At 46.2% G+C, this 18,700-nt stretch overlaps 2 non-coding genes across 2 annotated transcripts; one reads left to right on the forward strand and one right to left on the reverse strand.

Moving 5' to 3' along the window:
* Window positions 1-12,920: 12,920 nt before the first annotated feature.
* Window positions 12,921-13,002, reverse strand: trnas-gcu (transfer RNA serine (anticodon GCU)). The gene has a single exon. It is a non-coding gene; the product is annotated as a tRNA-Ser (tRNA).
* A 1,653-nt stretch (window positions 13,003-14,655) lies between these two features.
* Window positions 14,656-14,800, forward strand: LOC130220303 (U4 spliceosomal RNA). The gene has a single exon (XR_008836164.1). It is a non-coding gene; the product is annotated as a U4 spliceosomal RNA (small nuclear RNA).
* The last annotated feature ends 3,900 nt before the right edge of the window (window positions 14,801-18,700 follow it).

Genomic DNA, 18,700 nt, shown 5'->3' on the forward strand with positions numbered 1-18,700 from the left:
CCTAGAAAATTGATACGGACAAGCCCCCGAGCCACGAATCACGCACATGCACGAAAATTGGCACACACCTCAAACATGCCAAGACCTACAAAAAAGTCTCAAGGAGCGATATCTCAAACCCAACAGGAAGTCGGATATTTATGGCTTCCTGCGGCGAAAAAGTGGCGATTTTGCCATTTCCAGGCGTTGTACTTTAACGAACTCCTCCTAGGGATTTCATCCGATCGACACCAAAATTGGGTTATGTCATCTAAAGGCCTTGGCGATGTTAAATTGCGAAGCTTTAGAGTTTTCGTCGATGGGCGTGTCCGTGGCGGCCTCGTAAATTTTGACGACTCGCCACGAAACATCAAGTTGTTATAACTCAGGCATGCATTATCCGATCTGCCTCAAAATTCACACGTTTGATAACCGTCCTGACCTGAACACGTTTACATGCCAATATCCCGATACAGTTATAGCGCCACCTGCTGGCTACAGGAAATGACATGATTTACAGTGAAACAAACTCCTCTCACAAATTTCATGATATCAGCACCAAATTTGAGTGGTGTCATCTGAAAGCAGTATCGATGATATATTGTGAAGGTCTAGAGTTTTCGTCGATGGGCGTGTCCGTGGCGGACTCGCAAACTTTGATGATTCGCCACCAAACATCAAGTTGTTATAACTCAGGCATGCATGATCCCATCTGCCTCAAAACTCACACATTTGATAAGTGTCCTGACCTGAACATGTTTACATGCCAATAACTCGATACAGTTATAGCGCCACCTGCTGGCAAACTTAAAATTGCCTATAACTCAGCCAAACAATATCCGATCTGCCTAAAACTTTACATGGTTGATAAGATTGCTCTCCTGAAGACATGTACATGCCATTATTGAGTCACAGTCATAGCGCCACCTGGTGGCAACAGTAAAAATGCCTATAACTCAGCCAAACAAAGTCCGATCTGCCTGAAAATTCACATGCTTGATTAAAATTCACTCCTGAAGACATCTACATGCCAATCTTGAGTCACAGTCATAGCGCCACCTGCTGACGGGAGCAAGTTTGACATAAATCTGTGATTTTCACAGATTTTTTTTATGTATCGGAATAAATTATTATTGTTCGCGGTTCTCTGTCATCCTACGGCCACCGGGCGGCGGTGAGCCCGGGTGCGAGGTCCCTATCATCGCTGCTTGCAGCTTTAATTATTAGGGACCGAGCACCGAACGGTGCAAGGCCCTATTGGAATTGCTCCGTTTATTATTATTATTATTATTATTATTATTATTATTATTATTATTATTATTATTATTATTATTATTATTATTATTATTATTATTATTCTTCTCCCGAATGAATCGCGATTTTGAGGGTCTAAACATGCCCGAAAACTCACGAAAATTTGCACACGCCCCAGAAGTGGCGAAAATTTACGTTTGTTGTAGGCTTCGGAAGTGGGCGTGGCAAAATGACTCGACAGCGCCACCTAGAAAATTGATACGGACAAGCCCCCGAGCCACGAATCACGCACATGCACGAAAATTGGCACACACCTCAAACATGCCAAGACCTACAAAAAAGTCTCAAGGAGCGATATCTCAAACCCAACAGGAAGTCGGATATTTATGGCTTCCTGCGGCGAAAAAGTGGCGTTTTTGCCATTTCCAGGTGTTGTACTTTAACGAACTCCTCCTAGGGATTTGATCCGATCGACACCAAAATTGGGTTATGTCATCTAAAGGCCTTGGCGATGTTAAATTGCGAAGCTTTAGAGTTTTCGGCGATGGGCGTGTCCGTGGCGGCCTCGTAAATTTTGACGACTCGCCACGAAACATCAAGTTGTTATAACTCAGGCATGCATTATCCGATCTGCCTCAAAATTCACACGTTTGTTAACCGTCCTGACCTGAACACGTTTACATGCCAATATCCCGATACAGTTATAGCGCCACCTGCTGGCTACAGGAAATGACATGATTTACAGTGAAACAAACTCCTCCCACAAATTTCATGATATCAGCACCAAATTTGAGTGGTGTCATCTGAAAGCAGTATCGATGATATATTGTGAAGGTCTAGAGTTTTCGTCGATGGGCGTGTCCGTGGCGGACTCGCAAACTTTGATGATTCGCCATGAAACATCAAGTTGTTATAACTCAGGCATGCATGATCCGATCTGCCTCAAACCTCACACATTTGATAAGTGTCCTGACCTGAACATGTTTACATGCCAATAACTCGATAAAGTTATAGCGCCACCTGCTGGCAAACTTAAAATTGCCTATAACTCAGCCAAACAATATCCGATCTACCTAAAACTTCACATGGTTGATAAGATTGCTCTCCTAAAGACATCTACATGCCAATATTGAGTCACAGTCATAGCGCCACCTGGTGGCAACAGTAAAATTGCCTATAACTCAGCCAATCAAAGTCCGATCTGCCTGAAAATTCACATGGTTGATAAAATTCCACTCCTGAAGACATCTACATGAAAATATTGAGTCACAGTCATAGCGCCACCTGCTGACGGGAGCAAGTTTGTCATAAATCTGTGATTTTTCTGAGATTTTTTTATGTATCGGCCTAAATTATTATTGTTCGCGGTTCTCTGTCATCCTACTGCCACCGGGCAGCGGTGAGCCCGGGTGCGAGGTCCCTATCATCGCTGCTTGCAGCTTTAATTATTATTATTCTTATTCTTCTCCCGAATCAATCGCGATTTTGAGGGTCTAAACATGCCCGAAAACTCACGAAAATTTGCACACGCCCCAGAAGTGGCGAAAATTTACGTTTATTATAGGTTTCGGAAGTGGGCGTGGCAAAATGACTCGACAGCGCCACCTAGAAAATTGATACGGACAAGCCCCCGAGCCACGAATCACGCACATGCACGAAAATTGGCACACACCTCAAACATGCCAAGACCTACAAAAAAGTCTCAAGGAGCGATATCTCAAACCCAACAGGAAGTCGGATATTTATAGCTTCCTGCGGCGAAAAAGTGGCGTTTTTGCCATTTCCAGGCGTTGTACTTTAACGAACTCCTCCTAGGGATTTGATCCGATCGACACCAAATTTGGGTTATGTCATCTAAAGGCCTTGGCGATGTTAAATTGCGAAGCTTTAGAGTTTTCGGCGATGGGCGTGTCCGTGGCGGCCTCGTAAATTTTGACGACTCGCCACGAAACATCAAGTTGTTATAACTCAGGCATGCATTATCCGATCTGCCTCAAAAGTCACACGTTTGATAACCGTCCTGACCTGAACACGTTTACATGCCAATATCCCGATACAGTTATAGCGCCACCTGCTGGCTACAGGAAATGACATGATTTACAGTGAAACAAACTCCTCCCACAAATTTTATCATATCAGCACCAAATTTGAGTCCTGTCATCTGAAAGCAGTATCGATGATATATTGTGAAGGTCTAGAGTTTTCATCGATTGGGCGTGTCTGTGGCGGACTCGCAAACTTTGATGATTCGCCATGAAACATCAAGTTGTTATAACTCAGGCATGCATGATCCGATCTGCCTCAAACCTCACACATTTGATAAGTGTCCTGACCTGAACATGTTTACATGCCAATGACTCAATAAAAATATAGCGCCACCTGCTGGCAACACTAAAATTGCCTATAACTCAGCCAAACAAAGTCCGATCTGCCTGAAAATTCACATGGTTGATAAAATTCCACTCCTGAAGACATCTACATGAAAATATTGAGTCACAGTCATAGCGCCACCTGCTGACGGGAGCAAGTTTGGCATAAATCTGTGATTTTCTCAGATTTTTTTATATATCGGCCTAAACTATTATTGTTCGCGGTTCTCTGTCGTCCTACGGCCACCGGGCGGCGGTGAGCCCGTGTGCGAGGTCCCTATCATCGCTGCTTGCAGCTTTAATTATTATTAGGGACCGAGCACCAAACGGTGCAAGGCCCTATTGGAATTGCTCCGTTTATTATTATTATTATTATTATTATTATTATTATTATTATTATTATTATTATTATTATTATTATTATTATTATTATTATTCTCCCGAATGAATCGCGATTTTGAGGGTCTAAACATGCCCGAAAACTCACGAAAATTTGCACACGCCCCAGAAGTGGCGAAAATTTACGTTTGTTATAGGCTTCGGAAGTGGGCGTGGCAAAATGACTCGACAGCGCCACCTAGAAAATTGATACGGACAAGCCCCCGAGCCACGAATCACGCACATGCACGAAAATTGGCACACACCTCAAACATGCCAAGACCTACAAAAAAGTCTCAAGGAGCGATATCTCAAACCCAACAGGAAGTCGGATATTTACGGCTTCCTGCGGCGAAAAAGTGGCGATTTTGCCATTTCCAGGCGTTGTACTTTAACGAACTCCTCCTAGGGATTTCATCCGATCGACACCAAAATTGGGTTATGTCATCTAAAGGCCTTGGCGATGTTGAATTGCGAAGCTTTAGAGTTTTCGTCGATGGGCGTGTCCGTGGCGGCCTCGTAAATTTTGACGACTCGCCACGAAACATCAAGTTGTTATAACTCAGGCATGCATTATCTGATCTGCCTCAAAATTCACACGTTTGATAACCGTCCTGACCTGAACACGTTTACATGACAATATCCCGATACAGTTATAGCGCCACCTGCTGGCTACAGGAAATAGCAAGATTTACAGTGAAACAAACTCCTCCCACAAATTTTATCATATCAGCACCAAATTTGAGTGGTGTCATCTGAAAGCAGTATCGATCATATATTGTGAAGGTCTAGAGTTTTCGTTGATGGGCGTGTCCGTGGCGGACTCGCAAACTTTGATGATTCGCCATGAAACATCAAGTCGTTATAACTCAGGCATGCATGATCCGATCTGCCTCAAAACTCACACATTTGATAAGTGTCCTGACCTGAACATGTTTACATGCCAATAACTCGATACAGTTATAGCGCCACCTGCTGGCAAACTTAAAATTGCCTATAACTCAGCCAAACAATATCCGATCTGCCTAAAACTTCACATGGTTGATAAGATTGCTCTCCTGAAGACATCTACATGCCAATATTGAGTCACAGTCATAGCGCCACCTGGTGGCAACAGTAAAATTGCCTATAACTCAGCCAAACAATGTCTGATCTGCCTGAAAATTCACATGGTTGATTAAAATCCTCTCCTGAAGACATCTGCATGAAAATATTGAGTCACAGTCATAGCGCCACCTGCTGACGGGAGCAAGTTTTGCATAAATCTGTGATTTTCTCAGATTTTTTGATGTATCGGCCTAAATTATTATTGTTCGCGGTTCTCTGTCGTCCTACGGCCACCGGGCGGCGGTGAGCCCGGGTGCGAGGTCCCTATCATCGCTGCTTGCAGCTTTAATTATTATTATTCTTATTATTCTTCTCCCGAATGAATCGCGATTTTGAGGGTCTAAACATGCCCGAAAACTCACGAAAATTTGCACACGCCCCAGAAGTGGCGAAAATTTACGTTTGTTATAGGCTTCGGAAGTGGGCGTGGCAAAATGACTCGACAGCGCCACCTAGAAAATTGATACGGACAAGCCCCCGAGCCACGAATCACGCACATGCACGAAAATTGGCACACACCTCAAACATGCCAAGACCTACAAAAAAGTCTCAAGGAGCGATATCTCAAACCCAACAGGAAGTCGGATATTTATAGCTTCCTGCGGCGAAAAAGTGGCGATTTTGCCATTTCCAGGCGTTGTACTTTAACGAACTCCTCCTAGGGATTTCATCCGATCGACACCAAAATTGGGTTGTGTCATCTAAAGGCCTTGGCGATGTTAAATTGCGAAGCTTTAGAGTTTTCGTCGATGGGCGTGTCCGTGGCGGCCTCGTAAATTTTGACGACTCGCCACAAAACATCAAGTTGTTATAACTCAGGCATGCTTTATCCGATCTGCCTCAAAATTCACACGCTTGATAACCGTCCTGACCTGAACACGTTTACATGCCAATATCCCGATACAGTTATAGCGCCACCTGCTGGCTACAGGAAATGACAAGATTTACAGTGAAACAAACTTCTCGCACAAATTTGATCATATCAGCACCAAATTTGAGTGGTGTCATCTGAAAGCAGTATCGATGATATATTGTGAAGGTCTAGAGTTTTCGTCGCTGGGCGTGTCCGTGGCGGACTCACAAACTTTAATGATTCGCCATGAAACATCAAGTCGTTATAACTCAGGCATGCATGATCCGATCTGCCTCAAAACTCACACATTTCATAATTGTCCTGACCTGAACATGTTTACATGCCAATAACTTGATACAGTTATAGCGCCACCTGCTGGCAAACTTAAAATTGCCTATAACTCAGCCAAACAATATCCGATCTGCCTAAAACTTCACATGGTTGATAACATTGCTTTCCTGAAGACAACTACATGCCAATATTGAGTCACAGTCATAGCGCCACCTGGTGGCAACAGTAAAATTGCCTATAACTCAGCCAAACAATGTCCGATCTGCCTGAAAATTCACATGGTTGATTAAAATCCTCTCCTGAAGACATCTATATGCCAATCTTGAGTCACAGTCATAGCGCCACCTGCTGACGGGAGCAAGTTTGGCATAAATCTGTGATTTTCTCAGATTTTTTTATGTATCGGCCTAAACTATTAATGTTCGCGGTTCTCTGTCGTCCTACGGCCACCGGGCGGCGGTGAGCCCGTGTGCGAGGTCCCTATCATCGCTGCTTGCAGCTTTAATTAGGGACCGAGCACCAAACGGTGCAAGGCCCTATTGGAATTGCTCCGTTTTTTATTATTATTATTATTATTATTATTATTATTATTATTATTATTCCGCCCCTAATCGGGGCACTTTTGAGGGTCTAAACGTGCTCGAAAAGTCACGAAACTTTGCACACACATCAAACGCGGCGTAAATGGTCGGCTGATATGGGTCTCGGAAGTGGGCGTGGCAAAATGACTCGACAGCGCCACCTAGAAAATTGATACGGACAAGCCCCCGAGCCACGAATCACGCACATGCACGAAAATTGGCACACACCTCAAACATGCCAAGACCTACAAAAAAGTCTCAAGGAGCGATATCTCAAACCCAACAGGAAGTCGGATATTTATGGCTTCCTGCGGCGAAAAAGTGGCGATTTTGCCATTTCCAGGCGTTGTACTTTAACGAACTCCTCCTAGGGATTTGATCCGATCGACACCAAAATTGGGTTTTGTCATCTAAAGGCCTTGGCGATGTTAAATTGCGAAGCTTTAGAGTTTTCGTCGATGGGCGTGTCCGTGGCGGCCTCGCAAACTTTGACGACTCGCCATGAAACATCAAGTCTTTATAACTCAGGCATGCATGATCCGATCTGCCTCAAAACGCACACATTTCATAAGTGTCCTGACCTGAACATGTTTACATGCCAATAACTTGATACAGTTATAGCGCCACCTGCTGGCAAACTTAAAATTGCCTATAACTCAGCCAAACAATATCCGATCTGCCTAAAACTTCACATGGTTGATAAGATTGCTCTCCTGAAGACAACTACATGCCAATATTGAGTCACAGTCATAGCGCCACCTGGTGGCAATAGTAAAATTGCCTATAACTCAGCCAAACAATGTCCGATCCGCCTGAAAATTCACATGGTTGATTAAAATCCTCTCCTGAAGACATCTACGTGAAAATATTGAGTCACAGTTATAGCGCCACCTGCTGACGGGAGCAAGTTTGGCATAAATCTGTGATTTTCTCAGATTTTTTTATGTGTCGGCCTAAATTATTATTGTTCGCGGTTCTCTGTCATCCTACGGCCACCGGGCGGCGGTGAGCCCGTGTGCGAGGTCCCTATCATCGCTGCTTGCAGCTTTAATTATTATTATTATTATTATTCCGCCCCTAATCGGGGCACTTTTGAGGGTCTAAACGTGCTCGAAAACTCACGAAACTTTGCACACACATCAAACGCGGCGTAAATGGTCGGCTGATATGGGTCTCGGAAGTGGCCGTGGCAAAATGACTCGACAGCGCCACCTAGAAAATTGATACGGACAAGCCCCCGAGCCACGAATCACGCACATGCACGAAAATTGGCACACACCTCAAACATGCCAAGACCTACAAAAAAGTCTCAAGGAGCGATATCTCAAACCCAACAGGAAGTCGGATATTTACAGCTTCCTGCGGCGAAAAAGTGGCGTTTTTGCCATTTTCAGGCGTTGTATTTTAACGAACTCCTCCTAGGGATTTCATCCGATCGACACCAAAATTGGGTTATGTCATCTAAAGGCCTTGGCGATGTTAAATTGCGAAGCTTTAGAGTTTTCGTCGATGGGCGTGTCCGTGGCGGCCTCGCAAACTTTGACGACTCGCCACGAAACAGGAAGTCGTTATAACTCAGGCATGCATTATCCGATCAGCCTCAAAATTCACACGTTTGATAACCGTCCTGACCTGAACACGTTTACATGACAATATCCCGATACAGTTATAGCGCCACCTGCTGGCTACAGGAAATGACATGATTTTACATTGTAACAAACTCCTCCCACAAATTTGGTCATATCAGCACCAAATTTGAGAGGTGTCCTCTGAACACTCTAGCGATGATATATTGTGAAGGTCCAGAGTTTTCGTCGATGGGTGTGTCCTTGGCGGCCTCGCAAACTTTGATGGTTCGCCACGAAACAGGAAGTTGTTATAACTCAGGCATGCATGATCCGATCAGCCTCAAAACTCACACATTTGATCACCGTCCTGACCTGAACACGCTTACATGCCAATATCCCGATACAGTTATAGCGCCACCTGCTGGCGCCACCTATAAAAATTAAACGGACAGGCCCCCGAGCTACGAATCTCGCACACGCACGAAACTTGGCACACACGTCAAACATGCCAAAACCTACGAAAAAGTCTCTTGGAGCAAAATCCCAAACCCAACAGGAAGTCGTATATTTTTAGCTTCCTGCGGCGAAAAAGTGGCGTTTTTGCCATTTCCAGGCTTTGTACTTTAACAAACTCCTCCTAGGGATTTCATCCGATCGACACCAAAATTGGGTTTTGTCATCTAAAGGCCTTGGCGATGTTAAATTGCGAAGCTTTAGAGCTTTACTCGATGGGCGTGTCCGTGGCGGCCTCGCAAACTTTGACGATTCGCCACAAAACAGGAAATCATTATACCTCAGGCATACATGATCCGATCTGCCTCAAAATTCACACAATTGATAACCGTCCTGACCTGAACATGTTTACATATCAATATCCAGTTAAAGTTATAGCGCCACCTGCTTGGAACAGTAAAATTGCCTATAACTCAGCCACACAATGTCCGATCGGCCTGAAAATTCACATGGTTGATTAAAATCCACTCCTGAAGACAACTACATGCCAATATTGAGTCACAGTTATAGCGCCACCTGCTGGCAACAATAAAATTGCCTATAACTCAGCCAAACAATGTCCGATCTGCCTGAAACTTCACATGGTTGTTAAGACTCATCTCCTGAAGACATCTACATGCCAATATTGAGTCACAGTCATAGCGCCACCTGCTGACAGTAAGTAGTTTGGCTTTTAACTCATCCACACAATGTCCGATCAGGCTGAAACTTCACATGTTTGATGAGTTTCCACTAATGAAGACATCTACATGCCAATCTTGAGTCACAGTCATAGCGCCACCTGCTGACAGGAGCAAGTATGGCATAAATCTGTGATTTTCTCAGATTTTTTTATGTATCGGCTTAAATTATTATTGTTCGCGGTTCTCTGTCGTCCTACGGCCACCGGGCGGCGGTGAGCCCGTGTGCGAGGTCCCTATCATCGCTGCTTGCAGCTTTAATTATTTATGAAGTTTAATGCGTCAGAGCTATTTAGTAAATGGCCACTAAATCTCCAAAGCTTATACTTAGGCCCTTCCAGAGAGCATTGTGCTGAAACAAGTAACGGGGCATGATCTGACAATATTCTTGGTAAATACTCACACAATTCAATCAAATAATCCTTCGCTTTTGGAACAAAAAAAAAATTTTTATTCTTAAATCTCCACACATCTATTAAATTAAAACTTGAAAGTTCGTACTTTAGAGCTTTAGCAACTTGACTTACGGGTAACAGTTTAGTAGATGATCTATCTAACACTGGGTCCAAAACTACATTAAAGTCTCCTCCAATTATCAGCTCTGCAGTTGGGCAAGCAAATTTAAAGAATATATTATGAATAAAATCAACACCTTCCATTTCAGGACGATATATATTTACTAAGGTTATTCTTTGCATCCCAATCGTTTCTCTTAAAATAATATACCTGCCTACTTTGTCTTTATCAACAGATTCCATTTTAAAGGGAATGTTTTAATCAATAAGTATGACCACCCCCCTTGATTGCGATGTGAAGGAAGAAAAAAAAGCTTGTCCAGACCACTGCTTTTTAAGATTTAGATGTTCGGGATCAGTCAAGTGTGTTTCTTGTAGAAGAACTCCAATATTATGCTTTCTAAGGGTATAATATTACTTTTTTTCTTTTAAGTCTTTGATTTAAGCCGTTAACATTCCAAGTCACATATCTATATTTCAGTGTATCTGACATTAACTATAAATTAATGTTTTATTTCCTGAGTGCCTTGAGAACATATAGTTAAACAGCCCAATACCTAAATAAATCGAATATGTGTTCTGTCCAATCCCCCCTACCACCACTTTCCCAAACGAAGTGTGAAACTTTAAACCCCCATGACTGACTGTGCACTGCATCATACAGTCGACCTTGACTTCTTATCCAAACGAAAAGCTCCCTAACAAGTTATGTTTTGCGAAATACGCAAGTTAGTAAACATTTGAACAAAAATATGAACACATATTTCTCTTGCCAGCTTTTCAATTTAAAGATCAGTCTTGACAGAGTTAACGTTAAGTTCCTACATGTTCATCCGAGAGAAAAGTTATCCACCGTATATTTTTAGCATAGTTTGGTGTGATTGTTCAGGTAACGTTAGAGTTGGATAATCCAGAATTCGTCCATATAATCTTAGTGTCTTATTCGACAAGAAGATGTGGATGATGTTGTCGAAGATAAGTTTCTGCCGATGCTTTGGAGTTGAAAGATCTTTGTCCCTCAGGCAGCTGAATCCTCAGCATCGCAGAGTAAAGTATGGCGTAAGACACATCGTTATTGCGTAGCTGTCTTTTGAGTGCGCTGAGTTCTTGTCGCTTTCTAAACAGGGTGGATGACATATCCCGAAAAATCATAATGCTAGAGTTGCCATAGGTGAGCTTGCCCTTTTCTCTGGCCGCATTGAGGATCTTAAGTGTGTCTCCGTACCGAAGGAATCGAACCAGAATGGCCCGCGGTTTGCCATTTTCAGCCGGTCGTCGTTGCAAAGTGCGGTGAGCTCTTTCAATTTCGTAGAACTCGTCCTCCTGATCCAGAATCTTAGGTAACCATTCCTTGAAAAAATCCACAGCGTTCCTACCTTCCACTCCCTCTGGGAAACTGACAAGACGTAAATTCTGGCGACGAGATTGATTTTCGAGTTCATCAATTTAATCTTTTAGCAGTTTGATTTCGTCGTCAGCGGCCGATTTAACATCCGCGACATCTTTGTGAAGGCTCGTTACCGCTTCTTCCGTCTCCTTCTGTTTAGTTTCTACCTCCACCATTCTCAGATTCATCGATTGTAGTCCGTTACCCATTTTCTCCACAGATTCTGCAAATTTGCTCAGGCGTCCGTCAATTAACTCCTGGATTCTGAGAAATCCTTTCTCCATTTCTGCATGGAACCAGGGCGGGGGTTCGGATAGTGGCTGCCTCGTGTCATGTGTATCCTCCTTTTTGTTGTCCGTTTTCTTTGCATTCGGCATGTTTGTTGTAATGTTCGAAGTGCATCAACTTATTATGTTAAATAAAGTACTTTTGTTACGCTGAAGGTCTTTAGGGTGTGTTATTTAAGTGAAATTATTCGGGAGCTCTCCACACCACGTCCTACCCTAACGCTACCATAACTGGAAGTCAGCTCTGGCAATTTTTGTCAGCCTCTTAGTAGGCTTAAATTTTCTGTTGAAAAGGATAGCTATGCTCCTGTTTCTTTAACATGTTGCAACATTCGTTGAGCTCCTAAACATGCAGCAGGCTGGATTAACCTGTACCATAACATTCTTCAGAATGCGAGCAGAGTGCGTGTAAGAAACCTTCCATGGAAGCACCAGGTTCTCTAAAATACTAAAGCAATTGAACGATGAGAATGGGATTCGAACCCACACAGTCAGAGCACAGTGGATTAGCGGTCCATCCCTGCCGGAGGCTGGATTAACTTTTACCATAACAACCTTCAAAACGCTAAGAGGGTGCGAGTAAAACACGTTCCACGGAAGCACCGGGCTCTCTCAAACACCATAGCAAACGAGCGACGAGGATGGGATTCAAACCCACACAGGCAGTGCACAATGGATTAGAAGTGCATCACCCTAACTACTCGGCCAACTCATCACGTATGCGCCTACTTCTTTGATGGAGGCTGGACTGCGGCACATATTTGTTTCTGCAATTCTGTATGTTTCTGCAATTATGTTTGGTAAGATGACTTTCAATTTTGCCATAACATGCTTCGAAGCACGAAAATGGTGCGAGTAAGATAACTTCCCCGGAAGCACCGGGCTCTCTTAAATGAACGACGAGTATGGGATTCAAACCCATGCGTGCAGAGCACAATGGATTAGCAGTCCATCGCCTTAACCACTCGGCCACCTCATCATGCATGCAGCCACTTTCCTGATGGGGGCTGGACTGCGGCATATATGTATGTATTTGCAGCTACTTTCGATACAGATGACATTAAATTTTGCAGCAAAATCCTTCAAAATGTTAAGAGGGTGCAAGTAATACACCTTAAACTGGATCACCAGGATCTCTCAAATGCCAGTGCATTTGAGCGACGAGGATGGGATTCGAACCCACGCGTGCAGAGCACAATGGATTAGCAGTCCATCGCCTTAACCACTCGGCCACCTCGTCACATATGTTGCCGCTTTCCTGATGGAGCCTGGACTGTGGCACATATGTGTACATGTATGTTTTTGCAACTTTTTTCGGTAAGATGACATTCAATTTTGCCATAACATGCTTTGAAGCACGAAGAGGGTGCAAGTAAGTTACCTTCCACGTAAACACCAGGCTCTCTTAAACAAATGACCAGGCTGGAATTCGACTCACACATGCAAAGCACAACGGATTAGCAGTCCATCGCCTTAACCCCTCAGCCACCTCGCCGCGCACTTAGGTGCTCTCCTAATGAAGGCTGGACTATGGCATATACGTATGTTTTTGCAGCTATTTTTGCAAAATATTACATACATACATACGTTTTGCCATAAACATCCTTTAAGACGCTAAGAGGTGCAAGTAAGAAACCTTAGACAGAAGCAGTTGCCTCTCTCAAAACAGTGAAACTATGAGGATGGGATTTAAACCAGAACTTGCAGAGTACATCATACTAACCTAAGCACTCGGCCACCTCGTCACGTGTAAGCACAGCGTTGTGCTAGAGAAAGGATTAACTTTTGGGACTCGAATGGATGTTCTTACAGAAAAGATGAAGATAAAGGTTGTCATAAGGAGCTTTATCAGTAGCTCTGATCAGTGCCCCAGAGTTAAGGCTGATTTATACCTCTGCGTCAAGCGCACGCGTATGCTACGGCGCAGCCTACACGTGGTTGCATAGCACCTCGCTGTGGCCGTCGGCGACATTGACGCGCACCTCTCAAAAAATGTCATGCGTACGCATAGCGCAAGCTCTGAGATTGGTCGGCTTGGTAGCGCTGACGAGTGTGGGCGGAGGTGAGAGCCGCTCGAGCGTGAAGCAGCGGGTGTTTACAAGTGTGGAGTCCCATGTAGGAGCTCCGGATGGAGACTGTAGTTTTGTGTTTACCTTTTAATTAAAGTTGTTGCACGTCCACTGGTTCCTGCCTCAAAATGAGCGAATTTGAGCCACTTGCACATTAAGGAAGCGTTCAGAAAAAAACAAAACTCCATCGAAGAAACTCAACACAGAGAAACATAAACACCTACTGCCAGCTAGCGTTTCGGAAGTGTATTGCAGAGCAACAGAAACAGTGCGCAGAAGTATAAGTGCACGGCTACGCGCAAGGCTTGCGCCGTGGATCACGCTGATCACTTGACACAGAAGTATAAACCAGGCTTTATTGTTCAACATTAACTGCAACAAGTTTCTTCTGGTTTTGTTGGAGAGAAACTAGACAGAATGCCTGAGTCTAAAAACGGCAGCATCGCTGACCTTGGATTTCTGTCAAAATATGGTTTCAGTGCCCTTGCATTCTTCATTACCTTACCCCAATCCCTGTACAGCCCAATAAATACATCCCAATCTCAGCCCTTTTCTCTGCCGTTCAGCGTTGTGACTCCGCCCCCTTTACCAGATTACCCACAATTCTCTTCTCCCAGATTCACATAAGTAGTGTATACTTTTCTTTAAGTAAAAATGAAGCAATGTATAAGTAATTATTTTTGGACAAATCAATAACCTGTTCTGCTGACACAGCATGCACTCATTGGTGCCAGAGGGCTGATTGCTGGCAGTTTAAAGTTTGATGCCACCTTGTCGTTGCATGTCCAGATTGGTACACAGAAGAGTTCGTAGCAGTTATAGCTATTCTTTCGCAGAGGCAATATCGTAGCCTATGAGGTCTATCCGAGGCGTGATCATTGCTGGTTGAAAACTTTACCCAATACCTCGCTGGGATGACTTGAAATACAGTCAGCTCTGGCAATTTTTGTCAGCCAGTGGCGACGATGGCAACGCTCACAGGTGTAGTTGATTAGACCCAGGCCCCAGCCGGCCAAGCCATACCTGACGAGAGACCACCTTTCCTGGGACGTCCCGCACCTGGAGGTACTTGTCTGACGTCGATTGTCTCTGACCTGGCGTCAGGTTTTCGGGGACGGCGAGAAAAATTGGACTTAGGTTTTGACGGCTTCGCGGTTGAGCGAACCAGGGGGTCAATGGCGAGGCTGGCTGCCCACAAAAATGCGTTTGATCCCGGCCAGCGCTGGTGGGCATGGAGGATGGGGGTACCGCCTCACCCAAGCGGTTCAGACATTAAAGGCTGGCCCTCAGACAGTGCGCCGATGTTGGGCGAGCTGGTGGGCGTTGGTGGGAATGGAGGACCTCACCCAAGCGGTTCAGACATTAAAGGCTGGCCCACAGACAGTGCGCCGATTCTGGGCGAGCTGGTGGGCGCTTGTGGGAATGGAGGACCTCACCCAAGTGGTTCAGACATTAAAGGCTGGCCCACAGACAGTGCCCCAATTCCGGGCGAGCTGGTGGGCGCTGGTGGGCATGGAGGACAGGGGGTCCCAGGGGCACCAGTGCCACAGTTGGTTGAGTGAGAATTAGCGTGGCAGGTGTCGACGCTCACCGGTGTAGTTGATTAGACCCAGGCCCCAGCCCGCCAAGCCATGCCCTACGGGAGACCGCCTTTCCGGGACGTCCCACGCCTGGAGGTGCGTGTTCGACGCCGATTGTCTCTGACCTGCCATCATGTTTTCGGGGAAGGCGAAAAAAGTGGACTCAGGTTTTGACGGTTTCGCGCCTGGTCCAGTACGCTGATCGATAGGTGCTCGTTTGACGCCCCATGGGTTAGGCCTCCACCCGGCACCCCCTCTATGGGTGTGGTTGATTCCTCCCTGCCTCGGGCGTGCTTTGAGGGAGGCGTGGGGGGGTGTCCCTCCGCACACACCCCCCCCCCCCCCTTTCCCGCCTCTATCTGTGGGAGAAAAAAACTCAAATGGCCCTTCTGGTTTATACCTAGAGCATGTCCGCCGCTCTGCCGGACAGCCCGCCCGCCTGACCCCCTGTGCTTTGCCCCCCCGCCGATTCTCAGTCCGTGCCCTCCTCGCCCTGGACAAGGACTGGGGATGGTTGGTGGGCTCGGTAGAGTCTCCAGCGTGGTGAATTGAGCCCAGGGGTCACGTGGGGTATGAGCTGGCGCCGGCTCCAGCCCCTGTATGTGTACGCGCACGTGACCAGTGCTGCCTCTCCCGCCCGTCCGCAAGCCCGCCCACCCTTTCGGGTTTATCCTTGCCAGCCTTCGGCGGTCCCCCCTGCTTCACCAGCCCCCTCCCCCTCTTCCCCGGAGGTGTGTGGGGGTGGGTGGTGGTAGTGGAGGGTGGCCGCTAGTAGTCTTCGGTGAGGTGAAACAAGCCGGGGTCAGTGGTGTCCGAGGTTACGGTCTGCCACCCATCCCCCCCCCCCCATTTTGATGGTTGCGATTCATGATTCGGTGAGCCCCGAAAAAGTGTGTGTTCGATGGGGTTTTATGGAACTGCTTTGAAAATGGGAAAAGCCGTGCAAAAAGCCCCCGTGGCTGGCGCAGTTCAAGCTGCCCAAAAACGGTGCGTGTTCGACAGGGCTCATGCCATCCCTTTGTGTGGGAAAAGGGAAATAAAAAGCTATGCAAAAAGCCCCCACGGCTGGCGCAGTTCAAACTGCCCAAAACGGTGCATGTTCGACGGGGCTCATGCCATCCCTTTGTGTGGAAAAAGGGAAATTAAAAAGCAGCGCAAAAAAGTCCCCGCTGCTGGCACAGTAAAGCCGCCTAAAACGGTGCGTTGTTCCTTAGAGAAAAATCCACCAAAAGTCGTAACAACTGCTTCTAAATATACGTGGTGCGTTGGACCAAAGTGATCTTGAAGGTATCGGTCTTCCCCTTTAAGAGGGAGGGGGTCACCAGCGTCAATGGCCTCGTCCGCCATCTTTTAAACCGCTCCACACGGCGTGTGGGTCTCGCTCCCTCCAGCCTTGGTCTTGGACGGTCATGGCCGAATGTGCACTCTGCTTCAACATCTACCGCCGGCTCTCGCCGCACCTGTCCGCGGTCCACCAGGTGTCAAATGCAGACGAGAAGAAGCTTTTGCTGGCGCTCGCCGCTGAAGACGGTCTGCCCGGTGGCCGGCCCGCCTAGACAACCTGAAGCAGCACGCCGAGCTCTCCGTCTCTGCCAGGAAAGAGGTCATGGGGCGAGCAAAGCGTTGGAAAGTGGCTCAAGAGTTGCTGTGGTTGCAGTCCACTCAACCGACGGTACCCGTGGTGTCTCAACTGGCGTTGTCCTCAGAAGAGGAACGGGAAACAGAAGGCCCAGAAGTTGAGTGTCCGGGCGGCCTCCGGGCCTCTGGAAGCCTACGATCCAACAAAGAACTGAGTTCGGGGGTTAAGGGGAGTACGCTGACGTGGCTCGTTTGACCGAGAGCTGCTGGCGCCCCGGAGCAGAGATTATCTTTTTGCCTTGGGAAACCAGCGGCCATCGCTAAGTTAAACCATTCATGGTGTAACAAGGTTTGTTGGAAAAGTCTAATCCCTTAATGCCTTCCATCAGATGGCCTCGAGTCCAGCCCAGACACCAGGCAGCAGTGGCGCTTCTATGGTTTTCTGACCAGCTACCTGACCTACATCACAGGCCATCGCTGTGGGGTCTTCCAGAACCTGACCATCCAGGAGGTCGAGGAGGCCTCCAGAAGCCCGGAAGAGTCTGCCTATGTCATTAACGTGAGTGGAACTTTGCGGGTGGGGGCCACCAGTGGTAGGCACTCACTCATCTTCTCTCTTCTTGTCCAGATCACCATGCATAAGACAAACAGAGCCTTCGGCGCGGCCCAGTTGTGTCTCAACAAGGAAGAATACAGCTGGTTCCGGAGGTTCTTGAAGCTGCGGGCTAGCCTCCCCGGGGGAAGCCAGGTCACCTATTTTTTTTTACCTTCAGACCCAGTCCCTGTTAAACCCTGAACAAATATTTTCAATCTGCGTGGACCAGCATGGGGCTTCTCGGCAAGCCCACCTTCACTGACGTCCGAACTGCCATCGCGAGGCAGGTGAGTATTTATGCAGTGCCCCCCCTGTGACCCCCATGACTCAATGACGCAAGCAAAGAATTCACATTCTTCGGAGGATCGCAGGAAGGTGGCGCAATTCATGTGCCATGACACTTCAACCGCAGATAAGTTCTACGCACTTCACCTCGGCCCTCTCCAAGCACGTGAGTGCCGCAGACTCTTCGAGAGGGCCTTGGTGGAGGAGGAGGAGGAGGCAGCGGGCAGAGAACGCCACTCAAGGAAGGGGCGCAAGAGGACAGAGAGTCCAGGGTCATACCTGGTTAATCAGTTCCTTTTTGGCATGGACCTCAACAGAGGGATGTGTGGTGTTAGCTAACTGGCCTTTCTGTATCTCTTTTCCAGGAGGGAACTAGCAGGAGGACGCTGCCATGGAAGCCTTCAAAGGGGAAATGCCCCCTCGATCAGACATCAGACAAAACTAAACCAGACAAAATTCAAGAAAACTAGACAAAACTCAACAAAACTAAACAAAAGAAGACAAAATCAGACAAAACTAAACCAGACAAAACTAGTCAAAATTAGACACAATTAGACAAAACAAAACGAGACAAAACAAAACAAAACTAGACAAAAGTAGACAAAATCAGACAAAACAAAACTAGACAGTAGACAGAATCAGACAAAAGTAGACAAAATCAGAAAAAACTAAAGTAGACAAAATCAGACAAAACAAAACTAGACAAAAGTAGACAAAATCAGACAAATGTAGACAAAATCAGAAAAAACAAAACTAGACAAAATCAGACAAAACAAAATTAGACAAAATCAGACAAAGCAAAACTAGACAAAATAAGACAAAACCAGACAA

The sequence above is a fragment of the Danio aesculapii genome, unplaced genomic scaffold (assembly GCF_903798145.1).
Source record: "Danio aesculapii unplaced genomic scaffold, fDanAes4.1, whole genome shotgun sequence".
In the NCBI taxonomy this organism is placed as follows: Eukaryota; Metazoa; Chordata; class Actinopteri; order Cypriniformes; family Danionidae; genus Danio; species Danio aesculapii.